We start from the raw sequence: 24,171 nt of genomic DNA on the forward strand, positions 1-24,171 counted from the left end.
TCCTTGATTCTAATTCAGATTTGTCACAAAATTTCCAATCTTTACCTACAGGACTTAATATTATCTTAAAGTGTTCCGCTGGTCAGGTGAGCAAAAATTAATTATCTCCTTCTCCTGCTTACAGTTATCTTTTTTTTCCCATTCTTCTAAGTCAGGTGGAACTTGGAGCACAGACTAATAGCAGTTGTGCCTCTGGATACAACTCAAGCCAAAAACTCAAACTAATCCTTTGAGAGTCATCTAACAGATGAAGGAAAGATTTGTGCAAGAAGGATAAGGGTAATTATGCTTACATAACAGACTTTGGAATGAAACTGAGGAGTAAAAGGAGAATGTGGGCAAGGTTTTGGAGGATGATAATGAAGAAACTGGAGGGCATGATAGAAAATGTAAAAAGAAATAAATATACCCAAGTTTATAACAACAGGTTATCAAAATAAATATAAATGAGGTAAAAATAAAGAGAATAAGAAACATAGATGTCATAGTGATAAAAGTAATTATATTACAAAACACAATTAATATATGAAAAGTTCACATTAAAGAAGGTCAAATCCTTGAGCTATACTGGCCAATAAAGAGTAATTCTACTGGTTTAAAATGCATTAAAGGAAGAAATTTAGTTGCTGTACTTTAGAATGTCTTGTAAATAATTGGAAGCAAATTCACCATAAAGATGTCAATTATTAATCTACAAGTTAAATATAATAATTCTAACCAAATTTTTATGTAATTAGATGATTCTCATTGGGAAGAAACAATTCACAAAAATAACTAAGAAGGTTTTGAAAAACAACTAGAAGGTAGGATATGCCTTGCCAACTAATATGCTACAGTAATTAAAATATGGTAGTAGCACAGGCACAGACACGTATCATATAAACAGTACAGATCAGAGTACAAAAACAGATAATATAGATTTGTAAATCTATTATACAATTAAAGTGCAATTTCATATTAGTGGTTAAAGGATGGACTATTTAATAAATATTACTGAAACAACTGGCTAGCCTTTCACGGAAGAAAAATGTTTGAATCCTGTATAGTTAAATCATCTACCAAAGAATTCCAAATGGATTCTGTCTCCGTGTCCCTCCCTCCCTCTCTCTTTCTCTCTTTCCCTCCCTCTCTCTTTCTCTCTTTCCCTCCCTCTCTCTCTCTCTCTCTCTCTCTCACACACACACACACACACACACACACAGTTTTGGATATAAATTACTGAAATCAAATATACTGGATGGAAAAGTTTTCTTAACAATACACATGGCACAGTACCTACAAACCATGAAAAGAAAAATAACTTCAGAACAACAGAAGGTACTATGAACTAAAATAAAGGAAATATCAGAAATAATAAATACAACATACAAAGCAGATAAAACACTAATATCTAGAATATATAAAGGACTCTTAGAAAACAAGGCAAAAACCACCCCTCAAAAAAAGAGAAAGAAAGCAGAAAAAATATACATGGTAGATATTAACACTAACTGTATCAATAATCACTTTAGGAATGGTATAAATATACCAACTGAAAGAGGAAATGTGACAGAGTGGATTAAAAAAACCAAGAACCAACTATATGTTGCCTAAGGGAAACCCATTTTAAATACAGAGACACACTGGGGCGCCTGGGTGGCGCAGTCGGTTGAGCGTCCGACTTCAGCCAGGTCACGATCTCGCAGTCTGTGAGTTCGAGCCCCGCGTCAGGCTCTGGGCTGATGGCTCAGAGCCTGGAGCCTGTTTCCGATTCTGTGTCTCCCTCTCTCTCTGCCCCTCCCCCATTCATGCTCTGTCTCTCTCTGTCCCAAAAATAAATAAATGTTGAAAAAAAAAAAATTAAAAAAAAAAAATACAGAGACACAGACAGATTAAAAGTAAATTAATCTGCCCCTCCCCTGCTCTCTTTGTCTCAAAATAAATAAATATATTTCTTAAGTTGAAGAGATGGAGAAAGACATACCATGCTAACAGTAATCAAATCTTACTGCAATAGCAATATTAATCTCAGACAAACTAGACTTCAGAACAAGGAAAATTATCAGGAATAGGGGCATGTGGCTGACTTAACTGGTAACGACTCTTGATCTCAGGGTCGTGAGTTGAGCCTCACATGGAGTGTAGAGATTACTTTAAAAAAATTATCAGGAATAAAAAGGGGTATTATATCATAAGAAAGGGTCAATTTTCTAAGACGACATTAACATTCCTTAAAGTATATATGCCTAAGAGCATATCAAAACATATGCTGCAAAAATCCAAAGAGCTACAAGGAGAAACAGACAAATTCCTTATTGTAGTTGGAAACTTCAACACTCTTCTAACAGTAACTGACAGAGCCAGCCAGCAGAATATCAGTAAGGATACAGTTGAACTGAAGAGCACCATCAATCAAATGGATTTGACATTTACAGAATACTTCATCCAACAACAGCAGCATACACATCCTTCTAAGCTCACATGGAACATTCACCAAGATAGGCCACATTCTGAGCCATAAAACACACCTTAACAAATTTAAAAGAGAAATCACACAATGTATTCCAGTAGTCAAAAAAGGAGTTAAACTAGAAACCAATAACAGAAAACTGGAAAATGCTCATTATTTGGAGATTAAATAATACAACTCTAAATAAATTATGGGTCAAAGAAGTCTCAGAGAAATTTTAAAATATTTTGAACTAAATGAAAATGAAAATACAGCTTTTTAAAATCTGTGGGATGCAGCAAATGGGGTGTTTAGAAACGTACATCATTGAACACATACATTACAAAAAAGTCAAAATTCCATAATCCAAGTTTTTAAGAAAAAGAACTAGAAAAGTGCAATATAAAACTAAGGCAAACAGAAGAAAAAATAACAAAAATTACAGCAGAAATCAATGAAATTATAAACAGGAAGTTGGTTAAAAAAAAAATCAACAAAACCAAAACCTGTTCTTTGAAAAGATCAGAGGAACTGATAAGTCTCTGGCCAGGCTAACCAAGAAAAAAGAGAGAAGACAAAAGTTACCAGTATCAAAAACAAAAGAGGTGTCATCACTATTGACACCACAGATATTAAAGAGACCATAAAAAATAGGGGCGCCTGGGTGGCTCAGTTGGGGCGCCTGGATGGCTCAGTTGGTTAAGTGTCCAACTTCGGCTCAGGTCATGATCTCACAGTTCATGGGTTGAGCACCATGTCAGGCTCTGTGCTGATAGCTCAGAGCCTAGGGCCTGCTTCTGATTTTGTGTCTCCCTCTCTCTCTGCTCCTCCCCCACTCATGCTCCGTGTGTCTGTCTGTCTGTCTCTCTCTCTCTCTCTCTCTCTCTCTCAAAAATAAACATTAGGGGCACCTGGGTGGCTCAGTCGGTTAAGTGTCCGACTTCGGCTCAAGCCAGGATCTCGTGGTTCGTGAGTTCAAGCCCCGCGTCAGGCTCTGTGCTGATGGCTCAACAAAATATTCACACACTGAATCCAACAATGTATAAAAAGATTTATATATCATGACCAAATGGGATTTATTCCAGGTATGCAAGACTGGATCAGTATTTGAAAATCAACTGATGTAATCCAGTACATCAACATGCTAAAAAAGAAAAATCATGTGATCATACTGTCACATAAAAGATTCTGACAAAATCCAACACCCATGCATACTACAAACTCTCATCAAACTAGGAACAGAGGGGGAACTTCCAAAACTCATAAAGAACACATACATGAAATCTACAACTAACATACTTAAAGGTAACTATTCCCAAGACTGAGAAAAAGGCAGGATATCCCCTCTCGCTACTCCTATTTAACACTGGATTGGAAGTCTTAGCTAATGGCAATAAGACAAGAAAATGAAATAGTAAGTACACATATTGGGATACAAAATATAACACTGTCCTAGTTTACAGAGGACAACGTTGTCTATAAAGAAAAATCCCAAAGAATTATCAAAAAACAACCTAGAGCTAAAAAGTAATTAAACAGCAATTTGTGGGATATGTTAATACATAAAACCAACTGCCTTCTTATACAACTAGCAATGAATAACTGGAATTTGATATTTAAAATGCAATACATTTGCATTAGCATCAAAAAATAAATATTTAGGGGTAAATCTAACAAAATACATATAAGATCTATATGAATAAAACCAGAAAACTGATAAAAGATCACAAAATATCTAAATAAATGAAGGTACATTCCATGTTCATGGATAGGAAGACTCAATACTGTTAAGGCATCAATTCTCCCCAACTTGATGTATACATCCAACACAACAAATCAAAATTCCATCAAGTTATTTCATGGATATTGGCAAGCGAATTCTAAATTCATGTGGAAAGAAAGACAAAAGACACAGGACACCTGGATGACTTAGTCGGTTAAGCATCTGACTTCGGCTCAGGTCATGATCTCATGACTTGTGGGTTCGAGCCCATGTCAGGCTCTGTGCTGACAGTTCTGAACCTGAAGCCTGCTTTGGATTGTATGTATCCCTCTCTTTCTCTCTGCCCTCCCCCACTCGTGCTCACGTGCACAAACACGCTCTCTCTCTCTCAAAAATAAACATTTTTTAAAAATCCTTTTTTAAAAAGAAAAAGACCCCAAATAGTCCACATAATACTGAAAAAGAATAGCAAAGTAAGAGGACTAAACACTGATTTCAGATTCATTACACACATCACTAATCAAGATAGCATGGCACTGGCAGAAGAATAAGCAAATAGATCAATAGAACATACCAACAGGTAGCCCAGAAATAGACTACTCTAATATAATCAACCAATCTTTGAGATAGGAGCAAAGACAATCCAATGGAAAAAAGGTAATCTTTCTATTAAGTGGAACTGCAACATATCCACATACAGAAAAAGTTATCCACCCACTAACCTTACACTGTTCACAAAAATTAACTGAAACTGGATCATAGACCTAAATGGAAGAAGCAAAACTACCAAGCTTCTAGAAGTTAACATAGAACTCTAGGCACCTTGGTTTGCTTTTGAGTTTTTAGATACAGCACTAAAAGCAAAATCCATGAAAGAAAAAATAGATGAGTTGGACTTTTTAAAAATTAACAGCTTCTGCTCTAGAAAAGATGCTTTAAGACAATAAAAAGACAAGCACAGACTGGAAGAAAGTATTTGTAAAACACATATCTGATGAAGAATTTGAATCTAAAACATACAAAGGGGTGCCTGGGTGGCTCCATTGGATTGAGCATCCAACTTTGGCTCAGGTCATTATCTCACAGTTTGTGGGTTTGAGCCCCGCATCAGGCTTTGTGCTGACAGCATAAACCCTGGAGCCTGCTTCAGATTGTGTCTCCCTCTCTCTCAGCCCCTCCCCCACTCATGCTCTGTCTCTGTCAAAAACAAACATTAGGGGCGCCTGGGTGGCGCAGTCGGTTAAGCGTCCGACTTCAGCCAGGTCACGATCTCGCGGTCTGTGAGTTCGAGCCCCGCGTCGGGCTCTGGGCTGATGGCTCGGAGCCTGGAGCCTGTTTCCGATTCTGTGTCTCCCTCTCTCTCTGCCCCTCCCCCGTTCATGCTCTGTCTCTCTCTGTCCCCCCAAAAATAAATAAACGTTGAAAAAAATTTTAAAAAAAAAAACAAACATTAAACATACAAAGAACTCTCCAAATTCAACAAAAAAAATGGTCCAGTTTTAAAGTATGCAAAAGATCTGAATAGATACCTCACCAAAGAAGATATATAGATGGCAAATAATCATATGAAAAGTTGTTCAACATATTTCATTAGGGAATTGAATTCAAACAATGAGATGCCACTATGCACCTATTAGAATGGCTAAAATCCAAAAAACTGACAACACCCAAATACTGACAAGCATGTGGAGCAACAAGAAGTCTCATTCATGCTAGTGGGAATGCAAACGGCACAGCCACTTTATAGCACAGTTTGGCAGTTTCTTACAAAACTTAACATACAATCCAGCAACTGTGCTATGAGTTATTTACCCAATTGAAATGAAAGCATATGTCTACACAAAAATCTGCACAAGAATTATTTATCACAGCTTTATTCATTATTGCCAAAAACTGAAAGTAACCAAGATGTCCTTCTATAGGTCAACTGGTAAACTGTGGTGGAGCCATACAATGGAATAGAATTCAGTGAGAAAAAGAAATTGGCTGGAGAAAGTATTTGCAAATTACATATCTGACAAGGGATATCCAGAATATAGGGGCACCTGGGTGGCTTAGTCGGTTAAGCGATCAACTTTGGCTCAGGTCGTGATCTCAAAGTTCGTGGGTTTAAGCACAGAGCCTGTTTCAGCTCCTCTGTCTCTCTCTGCCTCTCTCTCTCAAAAATAAACATTTAAAATATTTTTTTAAATGAGAAAATGACTTAACAGACATTTCTCAAAGGGAGATACACAAAAGGCCAATAAACATATGAACCACTGTTCAACACATCACTAATTATCAGGGAAACGCAAGTCAAAACCAAAAGATACATCATACTCATTAGAAAGGGGAAGGAAAGAAGGAAGGAAGGAAGGAAGGAAGGAAGGAAGGAAGGAAGGAAGGAAGGGAGGGAGGGAGGAGGGAAGGGAGGAGGGAGGGAGGAAGGAGCAAGTGCTAGCAAGGATGTGGAGAAAATGGAACCACTGGTGGGAATGTACAATAGTGTAGATGCTACGGAAAACAGTATGACAATTCATAAAAAAAAAAAAATTAGAAATACAATTACCAAATGATCTAGCAATTCTACTTCTGGATATATATTTAGAAGAACCGAAAGCAGGATCTGACTAGATATTTGTTCACCAATGTTTAGAGCAGCATTATTCACATTAGCCAAAAGGCAGAAAAAACCCACAGATGGAATGAATGGATTAAAAATAATTTAGTGTAGGGGTGCCTAGGTGGCTTAGTTGGTTAAGTGTCCAACTCTTTTCTTTTTTAAATGTTTATTTTTGAGAGAGAGTGAGAGTGAGAGAGAGAGAGAGAGAGAGACTGAGAGAGAGAATGAGCGGGGGAGGGGCGAAGAGAAAGGAAGACACAGAATGTGAAATAGGCTCCAGGCTCTGAGCTGTCAGCACAGAGCCTGACGTGGGGCTCAAACCCACAAACCGTTGAGATCATGATCTGAGCCAAAGTCAGACGTTTAACCAACTGAGCTGCCCAGGCACCCCTTAAGTGTCCAACTCTTGATTTCAGCTCAGGTCATGATCTCATGGTTAGCCCCCCCACTGGGCTCTGTGCTGACAGGACAGAGCCTGCTTGGGATTCTCTGTCTCCCTCTTTCTCTGCCCTTCCCCTGCGCACATGCTCACTCTCACTCTCATAAAGTAAATATTAAAAAAATAATTTAGTATATACATACAACAAAATACTCTTAAAAAGAAAGGATATTCTGACACATGCTACAACACAGAGGAACCCTGAAGAAAGGGTTATATCACATGCTAGGTGATACAAGCCAGTCACAAAAGGACAGTGTATGATTCCACTCAATATGAAGTACGTAGAGTAGTGAAATTCATAAAAACAAAAAGTAGAATGGTGGTTGCCAGGGACTGGGAGGAGAGGAGAATTGATAGTTATTGTTTAATGGGTACAGAGTTTTAGTTTTAGAAGTTGAAAAAAGGTTCTAGAGGTGATGGTAGTGATGGTTGCACAACAATATGAATGTACTTATGTCACTGAACTACACTTAAAAATGGTTAAAATGGTAAATTTTGTATTATGTAAATTTTACAATTTTTAAAAATATACGCCTTGTAAAGAAACTGTTTACCTTGTTTACACCACTAATTAAGAGGAATACACCCATACAAGTTTGTCAAAGCTACTGATTTATAGCTTTGCCTAGAGAAAGCTTCTTCACGTATGTACGTAGGTCTATATGTAATCAATGTCTTCACACATTTTTATTTAAGTTTTTATTTATTATTTTGAGAGAGAGAGAGAGAGAGAGAGAGCAGGGAAAGGACAGAGACAGAGGGAGAGGCAGAGAGTTCCAAGCAGGCTCCCCAGCACAGAGTCTGACGTAGGGCTCGAACTCATGAACTGTGATCATGATCTGAGCCGAAACCTAGAGCTGGATGTTCAACTGACTGAGCCACCCAGGCACACCAATCTCTTCACAAATTTTTAGAAGATCAAATTGAAGATGTTGAACTTCAATATGATTACTCATCTGTACTGCCTCAGGTAGCATATTTTCCAAAAAAATATGCATGTCTGGAGGTGCCTGGGTGGCTCAGTTGGTTAAACGTTCAACTTCAGCTCAGGTCATGGTCTCGTGGTGAGTTCGAGCCCCACCTTGGGCACTGTGCTGACAGCTGGGAGTCTGGAGCCTGCTTCAGGTTCTGTGTCTCCTCCTCTCTCTCTGCCCCTCCCCTGCTCATGCTCTGTCTCTCAATAACAAACATTAAAATTTTTTTCAAAAAAAATATGCATGTCAAGTGCACGTCTATGTAACACGAAATAAGTGATACTTTATTAACATACTAATACCAATTACCACCCTAGTGATTTTTCAGACCATTGCTTTGGCACCATTATTCAACACATGTTTTTCGTAATAATAATTGATACTTTTCATGTTATCAATAGTTAGAGCAAATCTTCTTTAATATATCAATGATTATAAAGAACAAAACACAAGGAAAAGCAAGCCCAGGATGAACAAACTGACTACTCTAGTCAAGTAACTATTGGACATTTTCAATGAGGTTACCTACCTCATTTACCTTTTAGCATCAAGAGGCTTAATTCATGACAGTAGTTCTTACTTCAGAGGTACTATCTTTAACAAACAAACAAAACAAAACAAAAAAAGATTCTACTAATCAACCACACAAAATTCTCTATGTTCTTCACAAGGCTTATGTGTGAACCATTACAGTTGTGCCCAGTATTCTAGTTCTCATTCCATGCATATGGCAAGATTACACTTCACCACCATCTCTAAAGTTAGGTGTGGGCATGTGACTTATTTCAGCCAATGAGAGAAAAGGAAGTGGCACTATTTAGTAGCTTTAAAAGTCAGTGCATAATTGCCTATCTCTTTTCCCCTGTCAGAGAAACCAATTGCCTTTTTTCCTCTGTCAGAGAAAACAACAGTGGTCAGTGAGGACAAACAGTGGAGAAGTAGAGCTTCTGGCTGTCCCAATAGGGATATGAAACATGAACAATAAATAAATCTGTTAGTTTTAGCCACAGATATTGTGGGGTTTGGTATCTTAACTGATATAGCTTGATAAGTAATTCTCTTTTCAAGTACTTCTCTAGGGAATGCCATATGAGAACTTAAGTCGTATAATGCCTGTTTCACATTGACTGTTTGAGGTTGGAAGTATTACACATTGAGAGTTTACTATTTTCAAGTGAATCAAGATGTCACTTTTAAAGAGCACATTTTTGGTCTTTAAGGGCCACGTGATTTATTTTCTTATAGGTTCAAAGGAAAAAAAACGGATCAAAAAGCCAAGAGACAATTTGCTTCACACCAGCTTTAATGCTACTGTTTCATCTTGGACAGCTTATCTAATTTAAAAGAAAAAAAAAAAAGCAATGTATTTTATCCTCATTTATCTTCACTTTGAAGTATTCCAACTTGTTGCTTATTTGCTCCAGTTTAGGAATCTTTTGCTTTAAAACTTCTAACTGCCATAAAACCATTGGGATTATGTTTGAATCATAAATATATTTTAAAATAAAATTCCATCACAGAAAATGTGCTGAAATTATAAGACATGAAAACTGAACAGACTAGCACTCATCATCTAGCAATAATCCATCAAAGAGAAAGCTAGTTGGTAGGTGCTGCTTACTCTTCAATTCATAGATAAAGTATCTGTCCTTTAGCAAACCTAGCACTCTTGGGCACGCAATTTCTTAAAGTCAATGATTACATGATTGAGAGTAATTACAAATACATTTAGAAGAAAAAAATCACTAACGTTATTTTTTTTTTTAACTTCATGACACAATTGGGAAAACAGCCATGTAGTAACTTCTGTATCAGTCAGACCCATGTTAAAATTTCAGATCTGCCACTTAAGAGCAATATGATCTTGAACAAATTACTTCACAACTCTGCACTTCAATTTCCTCATCTGCAAAAATAAGGATAATAATAACTCACAGAACGAGTGGCAGAATTACACAGACTGTTAAGTAACAGGCATGGAGTGTGGGGTGTACAGAAATGTTCACTTCTTCCCCCCATTAACAACATTATCAGCTCATTTAGGGGCAAGAGAGAAAAGGGAACCCTATAAAAGATTGACAAACACATCTTTTCCAGATTTTCTCTAAAGAATGTAAACAGCTAACTTTCCTTTTTCTGTCCAATTCACTATAAAGTACTACCAAATCCACTCCTGTCCTTATTCCCTCCCACCTTGACCAATAAAACAATCACTTAATTGGTGTCCCTGATTCTAGTCTTATCATCTTTAAAGGCATCTTCCACATCACCAAGTAATTACAACCTATCATTCCACTCCACTACTTAAAATCCTTCATTGGCTGGTGGTAATTTATCTTAAAATATGGATGGAGTACTGTGATATATATAATTTACTTTCAAATAGCTTAGGTAAAAAAAGAATATACGTGTATGTCCATTTTGCTCATATACATACATATGCATATATAGTCATATATGTAAATTTTATACATGTAATACATAAATGCAAAATGAGCAAAAAACAGCAAAATATTAACAATGATAAACCTAAGTGGTGGGTTTATGGATTCATTGTAGTCTAACTTTTTTGTATAAGATTTTAATAAAAACTTGAAAACCTGAGGGGTGCCTGGCTGGCTCAGTCAGTGGAGCATGCAACTCTTGATCTCAGGGTTGTAGGTTCAAACCCCATGCTGTGGGTAAAGATTACTTAAAAAAAAACCTTATAAAAAGTTGAAAAAGCAAAATGAAAAATATTATTAGTATGCTTTATTTATGGAAAAATGGAAAGAGTAAAAATGTATATACTTGAATATGCACAAACTCCAAGCATAGGAAATTATTAACAGTGATTTCTTGGTGGGTGGGGAAAGCAGTGGGAAATGAGCAAACAGGAAACAGAGATGAGAAAGACTCATACAATTTACATACACAGAATTCTATGACTGCATTATCTCTTTAAAATATTACACTGAAAAGTAATGACCATAGTTTTACACACTGCATACTGTGAGGATTAAGTGAGACAATGTATATAAAGCTTTAGTAAGTGCTTGGCACTTGGTCAAGGCTCAGTAAATGTTAGCTAGTCCGGCTGTTGAAGAAAAAATAAATCTTCAGTATTAATAGTACCATCTAATATGTACCAGTTAATTTTAATCTACACCCTCAGATGGTTAGTTGTGCTCTCCAGAAATGACTACTTATGAACATGAATTCCAAATCACCACTACCAACATTTATATCGAAGGATTTTTTTGATTGGTCAAAGGCAAGACTGAAATTATTTTTCCTTGATGAAATGACTGGAATTTGAAATATATGACTGCTAGGAAAACCACGTGGGCACCACTACGAAAGTTTAACAATTTAGCAAGCTCAGCAGCCTAGACTTTTCGAACAACACTCAGTACCATTTGGGCCCAGGATCTCCCACTTCAAAGAAGCCACTGTTGTCTAACATGACCATTCTTGCTATCAGACTACTGCTACTGTTTATCTTTTAGTGAACCAAGTCTCTCATCACAGTCTTCATGGAGGACCCTGCTATCTGACTTGACAGCACACCATTCTGCCACCCACACCACAGGCCCAAAATGGAGTCATTTATGCTGGGCCAACTCACCAAACTGGGGCTTAATATCCAACTAATTGCAGTTTCAGCCTCCCCCAGAAATGTGGTTTTAAACAGTCGGGAATTTACTGGTCAGCACCAATAAGGTAATATGGGCCTGTCTCCATTCCCCAAAGGAAGATGAGATAATCAACCTAATAAGACCCTCTCCCCACTCCAAGGTAGGTGACCTTACCCCAAAAAATCCTTTCTTCTGTTTATTTTTTTTTAATTTTTTAATGCTTATTTACTTTTGAGAGAGAGACAGAGTATGAGCAGGGGAGGGGCAGAGAAAGAAAGAGACACAGAATCTGAAGCAGGCTCCAGGCTCTGAGCTGTCAGCACAGAGCCCGACGCGGGGCTCGAACCCACGAACTGTGAGATCATGACCTGAGCCAAAGTCGCATGCTCAACCAACTGAGCCACCCAGGCGCCCCATCCTTTCTTCTGTTTGTAACTTCCTTGTCCTGCTTTTAAAAACCTTTGCCTTTCTGTACTCTCTGGAGCACCTTTCTAGACAGCATGCTGACCAATCCATGAATAAACCCAATTAGATCTTTAAAATTTACTTGGTTGAATTTTTGTTAACAATTCCTATCATCAGAAGTCGGTACCATCTACCTTTAGTGAACCAAGGCATCCCCTCATAGAGCTAATAAGAAGATTAAATGAGGTATAAATGATAATAAGCACTTAACACAGTTTTTAATCTATTCCAAGTAAAATTACCAGCAATCATTATTACTTTGAGAAACTAAAGTTGTTAAATCAACAATTCCATTTAGAAGTTTTAAGTTTTTATTAGATTAACCCTAGAATTCATACCAATTCTAAGACATGGATTCAACTACAAAAAAAATTTCACATTAAAAACAAAAAAATTTCAGATTTAAAAACAATTGGGGGCACCTGGGTGGCTCAGCCAATTAAGTGTCTGACTTCAGCTCAGGTCATGATCCCACAGTTTGTGAATGTGAACCACACACCGGGCTCTCTGCTGTCAGCACAGAGCCCATCAGGATACTCTGTCCCCCTTTCTCCTTGCCCCTCCCCCCACCTCAAAAATAAACATTTTTTTTTTTAAAAAAAGCTTTAAAAATAACTAAACAACAATTCATTTCCCAAAATAGCTATAGTAGATGTTTGCTACCTGTGACCTATTTTAGGGCATTTTTTGACATCAGGCACAAATCAAAGAAAGATTTAGTGGGGTGCCTGAGTGGCTCAGTTGGTTAAGCGGCCAACTCTTGACTTCCGTTCAGCTCAGGATCTCACAGTTGGTGAGTTCGAGCCCCACATCAGGCTCTGTGCTGACACTGGGGAGCATGCTTGGGATTCTCTCTTCCTCTCTCCCTGCCTCTCCCCACCTCATGCTTTCTCAAAATAAATAAACGTTAAAAAAAGGAAAGATTTAGTAATAAATTACTATATCTAAAGATGAGTTGATAAAAGAAAAACTGAAAATATTCTGTACTAGTTTAGCAAAGCAGTGCCACTTTGAAATACAGTATTATTTTTAAAATAATGTATGTCTGTAAAGTTAATTTGTTTAAACAAATTCAAACAGAATCTAAAAAAACCAAAAGTGTAAAATACAATCTAGACTTACCACTTCATAAACATAACACAACAATATATATGCACAAGAGCACAAAAAGCTACATAAAAACAAAGGCGCACACACACACACAGAAAACTTCATAGTGGTTAGCTTAATAAAGAAAATAGGCTGTTATTATTCAACTAATAGTTTTATAGGCACTGATACCATTAAAAAAAAAAACAACAACAATCACTGTAAAATTTATCCAAATCCAGTCAGTAAAACTGCAGACTGATAATCCTGAACAAAGTAATTAAAAATTGCACTGACTTCAGAAAATTACTTAGCTAAACACCTAAGTCTATTGTCAGGTGTATATACAATTTGATTTCAATCACAAAACTAATATAATCAATAAGAAAATGAGACGTGAAACCAGTACTTTTTCCTTTGACCTTTCATAATTACATTCCATCTTTTAAAAATATTCACCTAAAGAAGATTTTGTTTTGAAATATAATTGACATAAATAGCATATTAGTTTCAGGTATACAACATAATGATTCACTATTTGTATATATTATGAAATGATAATCACAGTGAATCTAGTTAACATCCATCACCACACACAGTTACAAATTTTTTTGTGATGAGAACTTTCAAGACCTACTCTTTTAGCAACTTTCAAATATGTAATACAGTGTTATTAACTGTAGTCACTATGCTATACCTTAAAAAGATGCTTTGACTTTACATTTTCTTGACGAATATCCAGGCAATAAAATATTCTTTGAAGAAAAATCTAATGATCTGGCAAGAGCTAATACTTCAATTACAAAGTAGTATATCTATGTTCAAAAAGCCCAGATGAACTCTGCTGACCATATATTTAAGAATGTAGGGATGCCTGGCTGGCTTAGTTGGTAGAGTGTGCAACTCTTGATCTCAGGGTTGTGAGTTCAAGCCCCACATTAGGTGTAGAAATTACTTAAAAATAAAATCTTGAAAGAAAGAAAGAGAAAAAGAAAGAAAGCCAAAATTCTAATTCTTATTCTCAATTAATCAAAAATGATGATGATTAATTAAAACATCTATGTTGGGGCACCTGCCTGGCTCAGTTAGTAGAGCATGCAACTCTTAACCTTGAGGTTACAAGTTTGAGCTCCACATTGGGCACAGAAAAAATAAAATCTTGAAAGAGAGAGACACAGACAGACAGGGAGGGACGAAAGGGAAAGAGAAAAAGAAACAAACATTTATGTCTTATGCACAATGCTAGACTCCGTAGCTAGCTTTAAAATTTTTATTGGATAAAGGCAGACATATAAACAACAATATCAATGTCACTGCTTTGAATGCTAGTAGTAATTTCTATGATAATGGTACATATTAGGTGCTTTTCCATTTATGGAAGAACAACTGTATTGGGCACTGGGAAGTACTGTGGCAGATGGCAGGACTATCAAGTAAAACTTCCTTAACGATGTTGCCACAGGGCGCCTGGGTGGCTCAGTTGGTTAAGCATCAACTTTGGCTCAGGTCATGATCTCATGGTTCATGGGTTCACACCCCACATTGGGCTCTGCACTGACAGTGTAGAGCCTGCTTGGAATTCTCTCTCCCTCTCTCTCTGCCCCTCTCCAGCTTGCTCTCTACCTCAAAATCAGTAAATTCAAAAAAAAAGTTTAAACATCACTTTCTCTATGGAGCATCTTTTGAATTTACAAGCTTAGACTATAATACTAATTTTATGTGGTTTTAGAGTACTCTGTTTTTAACTTTTACTTTTTCTAGTGCTTGTTATGCTTCATTGTGATTGCTTATTTCCTTGTCTCTGCTTCCCACTAGACGTCAGTTCTTTGAGAGCGGGAACTGTTTCTTCTTCACTTTTGTGTTTCACAGCATTACACAATCTTCAGCAAAGAAAAGATACTCAGTAAATACCTATGGGCTCATTTGATTATGGAATTGTATAAACATTTAAAAATATTGCATAGCCGCCATTTCCTTAAGCAGGATAGCATTTCAGATTTTTGTTTTCCTCATGAACCAACTCTTTAGAGTTTTAAATGTAGCCATCATGGTCAGTGACATCACAGATTACTGAAAAGTGATGACTTACAGGTTAATGACACATCCTCCTCTTCCATTTCTCGAATAACAGTATCACAGACTTTATCTTATGGCAACGTTTACTAAAATGTGTAAGGAGAATTTTGTCAGAAAGACAGCTTTGATTGCAACTTGAGTTTTCACTAGGACTCCAAAATTTTTCATCAAAGCAAGAATAGAAAAGATGAACATATATTGCACATATAAATACTGCCAAGAGTATTTTTTTCTGTAATAAATAGCTACACAGCTATTATACTATAGATTTTGGAATTGCTGAATGCTCAAAATGCTCAAAATGCAGAATACACCCTGACTTTTAAGAATGAGAATTACACATTCTGCTGTTACAGCCCACATTAAACAAACCACATAATTTTACTTAAATTTGTTCAGTTCTATTTGTTTTAGAAATAAAATCAATTAAAAAATGGAATCTATTAGGGTTTAAGGCATTTTGGAATATTGTAGATATTGTTAAATTTTATTTAATTTACTGGGAGGGAGTTGGGAGAAGGCAAAATATGAAGCAATGGTGGAAAAATAAATATTTGGGGGGAAAGAATTCATGATTTTTCAACTAAAATTTGAACTGTTTTGTGGTACTATATATAATTTTAAAATAAATTATGAGCATGTTTGCCAAGATTGTACCACACATAATAGGCACTTAATGGGAATGAATCAAAGTAATATGCTAAACATTTTTTAATTCCCTTTTCAATCCTGCAGCATTGAATGCTTGGTGAAAACAAAAGTATCTGGACAGTACAGGCAACGTTTTGAGTTTTTTCTTTTTTCTTTTTTTTAGGTTTATTTATTTTGAGAGAGAGAGAGAACGAACGAGTGTGGGAAGGCCAGAGGGAGAGGGAGGAGACAACAATACATGGGTTTCTAGCTAGGTAACTGGCAAGTTATTGGTAACAGGAACTAAGGGAGAAAAAGAATGGAGTGGTAGAGGATATGATCATAATCAAATTGTTTCAGATATACTGTGATTGAGAGGCCTGTAAAAAATCCAAGTGGAGACATCCAAGTAGAGATCTAAGGGTCTAGAAGTCCAGAATTCAAGAAAAGGATGCAGAGTTACATCTCAAAGGAAAGTAGGTCCAAAAGTCAGTGTGCTAGGCAAAAACTACAAAGAATGAAAATTATCTTTGGAAATCCTTTAGGAAGCCCCTTACCAGTAAAGATATACCATCTCTTTTTTTTGTTCTTTTTTTTTTTTTAAACATTTTTATTCACTTTTTGAGAGACTGAGAGAGACAGAGAGCAAGCAGGGGAGGGGCAGAGAGTGAGGGAGACACAGAATCTAAAGCAGGCTCCAGGCTCTGAGCTGTCAGCACAGAGCCCGATGTGGGGCTCAAACCCACAAACTGCGAGATGACCTGAGCCGAACGAAGTTGGCTGCTTGCTTAACTGACTGAGCCATCCTCGTGCCCCATACCATCTCTTAATAAGCCAGTCATCTCGCACCAGAACAACTGCTGTTTCTTGGTTGAGTACTAAATAATAACTAAGTAGAATAATAAGAGAATTCAGTTGAATTTTTAAATGTTTTTAAACACCTTTTACCCTTTTTAAGTTGTGTGCTGACTGGCTTGAGTGAAAAGTATATATTATAGCAAATGAACCATATACATTTAGGCTTCAGTACAAATAGATGGTAACTGAAGTCATGGTAGATAATGAGTTACAAGGAAAGCATATTAGTTTTCTACTGCCGCTGTAACAAATTACCACAAACTTAGTGGATTAAAACAACATAAATTTATTTTCTTACAGTTCTAGAGGTCAGAAGTCCAAAATGAGTCTCACAGGCTAATAATGTGTCAAGCAAGACTGGTTCCTTCTGGAAGCTCCAAGAGAGAATCTGTTCCTAATCTTTTTTAGCTTTTAGAGGCTGGTGGCATTCCTTACCATACGGTCACATCGCTCCAGTCTCTGCTTCCATGGTGACATTTGCTTTTCCTCTGACTCATAATACATCCTTCCTAATAAGACCACTGTGATTACATCGGGCCTGCCAGGATTACCTCCCATCTCAATATCCTCAACTTAATCCTATCTGCAGAGTCCCTTTTGCCACCTAAGGTAACATTCACAGGCTCTGAGGATTAGAACATTGGATATATTTGGGAAGAAGGAGACAACTATTCAGCCTACCACAGAGAGAATGCAAATAACGGTATTGGTAATTCTCTAGTTCTTATACTGGATGGTGGGTCCACATGAATTCACTTTGTCAGTATGCTTCCTAAAATATGTATGTTACATATATTCAAGTGTACACAAAATATTATATAATGTAAAACATTTTTAAAAGAATAAAGAGCTATTAAATCAAATGAGAAATATTGACAGCTCAAGGAATGGGCAAAAGATGATGGGGCACTCAAAGGGAACTGAGAAGGAGAAAAGCCAAAGTATAAGTCAAAGGAAGAATCTTTCAATTACAAGAAAGTCATCTTTTGGGACTGCAAAGGTCACATAAGATAAGGATTGAGAAGAGTTTATTAATTTAGCAACAGGGTCACTGTCGACCTTGATGAAAGCTATTTCAGTGGAATGGTGGATGCCAAAAATAGATTGCATTGAGCTGAGGAGTGCATGGGAGGTCACAATCTGGAAAAAGCCAGGTGCAGATAATTCTTTCATATACACATGAATAAAATACTGTAAATAAACAAACAAAATCCAAGTTGCTCTCATAATCCAGGAAGAAGAACTAGAATCTAGGTAAGATTTATGAAAGGAAAAAAAGAAAGGTGAGAAAGGAAAGAACAAAAAGGAAAAGAAAGAAGCCACAAAACAAAGAATAGGGCACCTGGATGGCTCAGTCGGTTAGGGGTCCAACTCTTGTTTTTGGCTCAGGTCATGATCTCATGGTTCCTGAGTTTGAGCACCACCCTGGGGCTCTGTGCTGACAGTGCAGAGCCTGCTTGGGATTATATATATATATATATATATATATATATATATATATATATATATATATATATGTGTGTGTGTGTGTATAAATAACTTGAAAAGAGAGATTATGATATCCACTTTACAAAACAGAAAACAGGCACAAAGAAGGCACAGAGCTAGGAAGTGACATAGGTAGGTAGGACTCAAATATAGGTGGATCTGACCAAAATGTGTGCTCCTAACTGCTGTTGGACAGAGACGGTAGACTGGACTGATACATGAAGTAAAGTAGTTCAAGTATGAAGCTAAGAATACAGCCTGACAGCATGGTTAATATCAGGAGTTAATATGTCTATCTCTGGAAAGCAGTTTTTCCTGAAGCTTGGGTCAAGGACACTAGTAAGACATTGTTAAGGGGACTGGCCAAATTAACAGTTTGAACTTGAAGTTGAAAGTTTAAATTTGAGACCAAAATAAAAATCTGAGCCCTAATAAGGGATCACTTATCAGCATTAACTAAGATGTATTTAAACCATGAACTCATCAGCAACAGAACAACCATGTTTTAAGTCTTAAGGGAAGAAGAAACTGAAATTTCTAAAATGACCTCAAATGCATGTTGTATCCATTCCAGTACCAGCTATGCACTAAAGTGGTATGCTTTACCACATTAAAACCACTTTATCACATTTAAAGTGAACCACATTAATAAAATGGAAGACAAGGAGCGCCTAGCTAGTTCAGTCAGCGGAGCGTGCGACTCGATCTCGGGATTGCAGGTTCAAGCTCAATATAGAGAATATTTACAAATAAAATCTTTTTTTAAATTTATTTTTAACATTTATTTATTTTTGAGAGACAGAGAGAGACAGAGCATGAGCAGGGGAGGAGCTGCAGCAGGCTCCAGGCTCTGAGCTGTCAGCACAGATCCTGACATGGGGCTCGAACTCACAGACTGTGAGATCATGACCTGAGCCAGTCAGATGCTTAACTGACTTAGCCACACAGGCACCCAAAAATAAAATCTTAAAAAATAAGAAGAAGATGGAAAACCAGGCTACCACCATATTAACAGTCAAAGATGACAGTGGGACAGGAGCAAGAGCCTAAAACGCAGCTGTAGAAAAAATAATTTAACTATCTTAGAATTATTCAGCAGTATCAGTGAAGAGAAAATAATCCAGAGAATGAGATTAGGAAGTTTACCAGCCACTAAACTTATCTGTTAACATTCTCAAATTTAAAGAAAAATCTGTAAATTGACCTTTGTTTACTGGGGTATTATACACAATCTCTGGTCAACTACCTGGTACATAGTACGGAAGTATTCTGCCATTATGAATTATTTATTTTGTAAAGTTTATTTATTTAGAGTGAGAGAACATGTACAAGTTGGGGAGGAGGAAAGGACAGAGAGAGAGAAGAGAGAGAATCCCAAGCAGGCTCCATGCTGTCAGCACAGAGCCCAATGTGGGGCTCAATCCCATGAACCATGAGATCATGACCTGAACCAAAATCAAGAGTTGGTCGCTCAACCCACTGAGCCACCCAGGCACCCCCATCATGAATTCTTTTAATATGAAATTTTACAGAAGAAACCATCCCTTTCCTAGAGACTTCTATTACTATTTAGTTAAGTTAAGTTGTAAGACCTCAGTTTCCCAATCCTTTGTCATGTCCTTCAGAGTACTGGTGAATAAAGCAAATTCCAATAAATGTGAGTTATTTACAACCCTAGCAATCGATTAAACTATAATTGTCAATAAACCATCTAAGATGAAATCATTCAGGGGTGCTTGGGTGGCTTAATCCAGTTAAGCGTCCGTCCAACTCCAGCTCAGGTCACAATCTTGCAATTCGTGAGTTCCAGCCCCACATCAGGCTCTCTGCTGTCAGCGCAGAGCCCACTTTGGACCCTCTCTCCCCCTCTTTCTCTGCCTCTCCCCCACTCTGCCCCTCCTGCCTCGTGCTCTCTCTCAAAAATAAAAATTTAAAAAGAAAAAAAAGAAAATGAGATCATTGTCATAAGATGAAATAACATACAGAAAGCAATTACCTCAGTGCCTAAGTGCTCAGTACATAATAGCTAATAGAATTATTAGCACCCTCTCCAAAAAAATCAGTTATAGAGACCCTTGAGTTATAATGAAGCCTGTAACCAACACCTTTGGTGCTCATGTCACCCCTCTGGCCAATTTGTCATTTGCCACCATTACAGACCTTCAGACTCAGGTTATGCACCAACATTCCATCTCAAGTGAACCAGCCCATTATGTATGCCTCAGGTCTTCAGGAGCACAGGTATAGCTCAAAGAACAGAAAAGTCTATACTTTCAACCACAGGAGAATGAAAAATAGTGGATAAATGTTCAAACCTTCCATCTTTCAAATGGACAATACTGAGAGGCATTCTGTATATTTCTTAGGAGGTTCCAGTGGAACTGAGTTTCTAGTGCTTACAGCAGCAATCTCAGCATCATACTTTTTCCTTCCTTGTCTAGAAATTCCTCATTTCTAGTTCCTGGATCAACTCAAATAAATCATCTACACTCTACTTTAAGAAATGCCAATCTAAGATAAAGCCCAATCACAAGACCCAAAAGATGATCATCTAGACTTTGCTTGAATATTTCTATCCTGCACATTCATCCTTAAAGCAGATGTTCCAAGGAACACCAAGACAGATGTTTCCAGTAAAGCCTGTAAAAATGCAGCCTTTTGAAAGTAGAAAAAAATGCAAATATTTGCTGAATGAGTGAATAAACTTTAGCAAGCAAAATCCCAGAGTTCATTAGGAAAAAAGGTAAGTCAGCCTACACAGTATACACAAACATTATTTGTTCCTTAAAAATCCCTAAAGAGATCTTGATATAAAATACTATTCTTAATTTTTGTTTGAGAAGGCCTACCTTTCATTACACCTGACTTCCAGAGTTCCCATGTATGCATATGACACAGCAATATAAGCAGAATTACTATGACTATACAATAACTACATATTATAGTAAACCCTTAGTCTAATGTGACTCACTGATTATTTCCCTAAGATTTTTAAAACCTGGTACCAGGGGCGCCTGGGTGGCTCAGTCAGTTTAGCGTCTGACTTTAGCTCAGGTCACTATTTCATGGTTCATGGGTTCAAGCCCCACATCGGGCACTATGCTGACAGCTCAGAGCCTGGAGCCTGCTTCAGATTCTGTGTTTCTCTCTCTCTGCCCCTCCCCTGTTCAGGTTTTCTCTCTCTTGAAAATGAATAAATGTTAAAATAAATAAATAAATAAATAAATAAATAAATAAATAAATGTTACTTTAAAAAATAAGATAGATAGATAGATAGATAGATAGATAAATAAAACCCAGTACCAAAGAAAAGGATTTTTCAGTCCCTCCCTGGTGATAAAGATACGGGATATAAGTCTAAAAAAAACTTTCATTAGCTGTATCTGCCACATAGGAAAAAACAATCTCAAGTAGTAGCTGTCACTCAGAGAATGACAGAGACAAATAAGAAAGAGAGCCTGGTCCCTGTCTAGCTCTGGTCCCTGGGACCATTTAGCTGTATCCTTACCTTTTCCTTTGCTTGATAATATAAACCAATTCCCTCTTCTTGACTAAGCCAAGTCATTTGAGTTTCTAGGTTTCTGTCACTGGTAACTGAGAAAGGTCTAACACAAGAGCTAGTATAAACATAGTATAAGATCTAATACTCTCTATGGAAGGGCTAGAAAGTATGAGATCCATGAATCCCCTAAAAATAAAACTCTGATTTTGTATATAAGAGTACATATTCTAGAGAGAAGATACTAAAATTTCCGTCAGAATAAATCTCTGACTACCATATCCTCTAAAGTTTAGATTTATTAGTTGATGGTCTAAGCCAGTAACTTAATGTATATTTCTGACCATTTATATGGGCAACAAACATCCACCTTTTATTAAATGCCATGATTTTCAACCACGGGCACATATATTTTGAAATCCTCTCTCTACTTCTAAGATTCTGGTATGTTGTTAATTCCTCCCTTCCTCCTCCAACAGCTGAGAATCAATGGTTTACGATCTGTATGAAGAACTTTTTTGAGTCATTTTTACATCTTTTAAATCTATTCAGATATGCTAAAATGCAAGAAATACTACAATTGACTTTAAAAAATAATTCATCCTAAGATGGTTGGTCCTGGTAAGATGTAGTAAGCACACTCCACCCTGTCTCTTCCACTAAATGTAACCATAAACTCAGGACAGGGTACACAGAACAGCTTCTTGCTAAAAAGCAAACAGCAGGCAGATCAAGGAAGTGAAATACCACTCAACCAGAAGTGAATTTATTTCTTTTTCTCCAGTATCCCCTGCCTGAATTTCATGTAGCCAGAAACCCAGGAGTGAGCATTCCTCCAGAAGAATCACTCTGGCCCAAAGATCTACAAAGGAAACTAACAGAAATGTGTAAGTATGGAAACTACCCATGTTTTTCCCCGTTTCTGTTCTCCCATGCACCATGCACAAGCTATAGGCAATCCCATGGTCACATGGAAACCTGAAAGAGCCATCACTTCAGTTACTAAAGCTGTGATTCTGAAACACAAAAACAAAACAAAACAAAACAAAAAACAGGACCAACACCTATTGCAGTTTTTGTTTTTTTCTAGTTTCTCTGTCTCTCCATCTCTTAGCCCCTGACTACAGAGCAGGGTAAGAAGAGTCACAAATTTCTGGATGGAAACTGAAAAGGGAAACCCAGGGAACTGGATTTTCAGAACATAATGCAATTAAACTCAAAATTAGTTAATAGGAAAATGAGAGGAAAATCTCCAAATACTTGGAAATTAAACAAAACTCCTCTAAATAATTTATGCATCAAAGACGAAGTCTCGGGGCACTTGGGTGGCTCACTAAATTCGGCAACCAACTCCTGATTTCAGCTCTGGTCATGATCTCACAGTTGGTGAGATGGAGCCCTATGTTGGGCTCTGTGCTGAGAGCGTGAAGCCTGCTTGGGATTCTCACTCCCTGTCTCTCTCTGCCCCTCCCCAGCTCTCTCTCTAAATAAACATTAAAAAGGGGGGGGGGGCACCTGGGTGGCTCAGTCAGTTAAGCCTCTGACTTCGGCTTGGGTCATGATCTTGCGGTTCATGGGTTCAAGCCCTGCATCAGGCTCTCTGCTGACAGCTCAGAGCCTGAAACCTGCTTCAGATTCTGTGTCTCCCCTCTCTCTCTGCTCCTCCCCTGCTCATGCTCTGTCTCTCTCTCAATGAGAGGAAGTCTCATTGAACATCCACTCATGATAAAAACTTTAGCCAACTAGTAGTAGAAGGAAACTTCCTCAACCTTAGCTAACACTCTACTTAATGGTGAAAACCTAAATGCTTCAAAGCGTGGTAAATGGGAAGAATGTCTAATGTCACCATTCTTTTTTAACATCCTTTGGGAAGATGAAAAGAAACAAAAGGCACAGAGACTGAAACAAAAGAAATAAACCGACCCTAGTCACAGACTGCATGATCATCTACTTTTAAAAATCCCAAAGAATTTACAAAATACATATAGGACAAGTAAGTTTAGCAAGGTTATAGGATAAAAAGTCGTAACACAAAATCGATCTTTTTTTTTTTTTTTTTTTTTTTTAAGTAAGCTCTACGTTCAACATGGGGCTTGAACTCAAGACCTCAAGGGCAAGAGTCACAGGTTCCACCCACTGAGCCAGCCAGGAGCCCCCAAATCAATCCTATTTCTATATACAATCAGAAACTGAAAATTTTAAGGGTGCCTGGGTGACTCAGTAGGTTGAGCATCTGACTCTTGATTTTGGCTCAGGTCATGATCTCACAGTTTGTGGGTT

General features: G+C 37.3%; 1 protein-coding gene across 2 annotated transcripts in view; it reads right to left on the reverse strand.

Annotated features, from left to right (window-relative positions):
- NDUFS4 (NADH:ubiquinone oxidoreductase subunit S4) overlaps nucleotides 1-24,171 on the reverse strand; it is a 111,425-nt gene that overhangs the window by 75,827 nt on the left and 11,427 nt on the right. The window lies entirely within an intron of this gene.

This window comes from Lynx rufus, unplaced genomic scaffold (assembly GCF_022079265.1).
Source record: "Lynx rufus isolate CCGP_SWC_20201006 ecotype Redwood Valley unplaced genomic scaffold, mLynRuf1.p SCAF_1, whole genome shotgun sequence".
Classification (NCBI taxonomy): domain Eukaryota; kingdom Metazoa; phylum Chordata; class Mammalia; order Carnivora; family Felidae; genus Lynx; species Lynx rufus.